At 34.0% G+C, this 2,533-nt stretch overlaps 1 long non-coding RNA gene across 1 annotated transcript; it reads left to right on the forward strand.

Moving 5' to 3' along the window:
- The first annotated feature begins 580 nt into the window (after positions 1-580).
- Positions 581-1,375, forward strand: LOC107042488. The gene is made up of 3 exons (XR_001461169.1): positions 581-740; positions 824-1,005; positions 1,134-1,375. It is a non-coding gene; the product is annotated as an uncharacterized LOC107042488 (long non-coding RNA).
- Positions 1,376-2,533: the final 1,158 nt, after the last annotated feature.

Here is a 2,533-nt window from a genome sequence, read left to right on the forward strand (position 1 = left end):
ACAAACATGTAAGTATTTTTCGTTCCAAAAATGAAAAAAATCTACAAATTCTAATCAGAAAATGTGACCAAGAATTATGAACCGGGATAAACGTGACGATTTGGGGCGCTCAAGGGACAGTCGATAATTTGATATTTCTCTTGTTTTGAATGATAATTCGATACACCAAAATTTTTGAAGGATTATCCTCTCTATTTCTTGGAATTCATCGAGAAAATAATGAATGTGGCATTTTTATTGAACGACACAATTTGTGAGTTATTCATTCTCTCTATTCCATGTTTAGCACTATCACCGGGTATATCGATTCTATTGTGGGTAAAAGGTGGATGAAAGAACAGAAGAAAACTGCATCAATTTTCCGAATGAACAATACGCGTGATATTCAGATTTATGTATACATTTGGGAGCCGAATATCAGATTCTGGAAATCTCAAGTCACCATTTACAAGGTATTTTCGACTTTAATATTATCATTCTTACGAATTTCCAAGTACTTATTTCGACGGTTTTAGATTCTAACATTTTGTTCTCGTAATAGAATCTCACAATCACCCGAGGAACCATCAGATCGATTCCAAATGATTCAGTAGATAATCAGACTACCTTGCCAGTCGAATTTCATCTGGAGCATTTCAGTGAGATATTTTCTCACGGAGAATATCATCCTGAACTCCGAGATTCTCTGATCTATACCGAAGTAGAATTCGGTACAATTGCAACAGTTAAAGGACCAGTTGGTAAGGATTAGCAGAGAATTGAAAATTTTTCATGATAAAATATATCCTGAATTGTTTTTCATGGTATGTCTTTTTGGTTTCAGTCCTCACAGGGTCATCAAAGATTCATTCATTGTAGATGCCGTCGGGAATGTGAATTTTGGGAATGGCTCTGTAGCAGACGGCGTGTACAGACTCACAGTACTTATTGTTGATTACAGGATAAACCTAACACTGGCAAGAGGTCGCCGTGTTAAACTCTGGGATAGTCTCGAAACTAATGCAAGTACGTCATTTTCTCAGCTCAAGTTAACAAATTTTCTTTCCTTTAATTAATCGAGATTTGGAATTCAATGTTATTATATCAGTCCCGTTGACAGTTAATTCAAGTTTCGATTTCATCCTGTTTTCCAGTTGGAGGTCGTTATCTGAGAGTACGCGATATGCATATCATATTCGACTGGTGCATGATGGAGCGAAAATGTCGGATGAAGATTTGGAAGATTCCATTGTTCCAGTGTGGACTTGATTATCAGAACCGAGAGTCAGCATTTATGCAACCAGAAAACACGAGAAATTCAGAATTAATTTCGATTCAAAATTCCGAAAATTAACGATTGAAAAGTAGAACGAATGAGAGATTCTATTTTTCTATGGAATTGATCATCTGTCTGAAACTATTGTTTGGATCACAAATAATAACTATAAATTGTAAAAATTGATTTTGTATTCTAAAGTACTTTGTACTTTGTAAAGTAACAAGTAAATTCTAAAAATTGACATTGTTTGTGTATTTGCAAACATACTTTTTTTCGGTAAATTTCTTCCATTCCTGAAAATGCTATATTTTTTTCTGTTTTGTTCACTTAGGAATATTCAATCTGTAATTCCAATGGAACGGATTTCATTAGTATCTCATTATTTTCTGACTATTTTTTTCTTTCATTATTCTCCAGTATTTTGCGATAAACGACAGAAACCACTCTGAACATAAATTATAGCAAAATAAATTATATGTATTCTTCTATGAAAAAAATAATGTAATTTAATTATGATTAATTAACATACCCTGCGAGACCACGTTTTCATATTTTTTATTTCTTATTTGGCGATTGAGAAATATCGGAAAAAAATTACACCCCTGTTGTAGAGTTTATGATTTCGAGGGAAAAATGAAATCACGACTTCGGTTAACATTTTCTGAATAACTGTTATGACGACCTACCGAATATAAATATCGATATTGGAGCAAATAGTCACCGTTGATATTTTCTCGCTATGCTACGGAATTTCATGTTGTGCCGATATTCTCGGTAAAATCCTATGAATGGATCGATCATTCTCCCATTCGTTTCATCAACAAACGATGGCTGTGTACGCAAATAATTATACACGGGAACACCTCAGTAGATAGACGACGGCGACGGAGCCATGAGTGATTGATGGTCACTGAGGAAAAATTCGATCATTGGTGTTAAGAATTAAAGTGTGGGAAAAAGATTGCGGACATCTCATTAAATGTGCCGTTCATAGTAAGTACAAACTAATTAATAATATGTACGGTTGAGGCTAATTTCCGAAATTCATCCGCTTATCTTGCAAAACTTAATCACACCGTGAAATTTACTGGCCTGTTACTTCGTGCTGATTACAAGCCGTATTATTGAGACTCAGGTACTGAAATTTCATTTCTTTGAAAAATCCTTCTCAATTGGAATACCCCCGTAATTCATCCCCCTAAAAAATTCTCCTTGGATAAAATTAATTTTTCAACATTTGGATCAACTAATTAATAAATAAATATCTATAAATGA

The sequence above is a fragment of the Diachasma alloeum genome, unplaced genomic scaffold (genome assembly GCF_001412515.2).
Source record: "Diachasma alloeum isolate Michigan unplaced genomic scaffold, Dall2.0 Dall_scaffold_00479, whole genome shotgun sequence".
NCBI lineage: Eukaryota > Metazoa > Arthropoda > Insecta > Hymenoptera > Braconidae > Diachasma > Diachasma alloeum.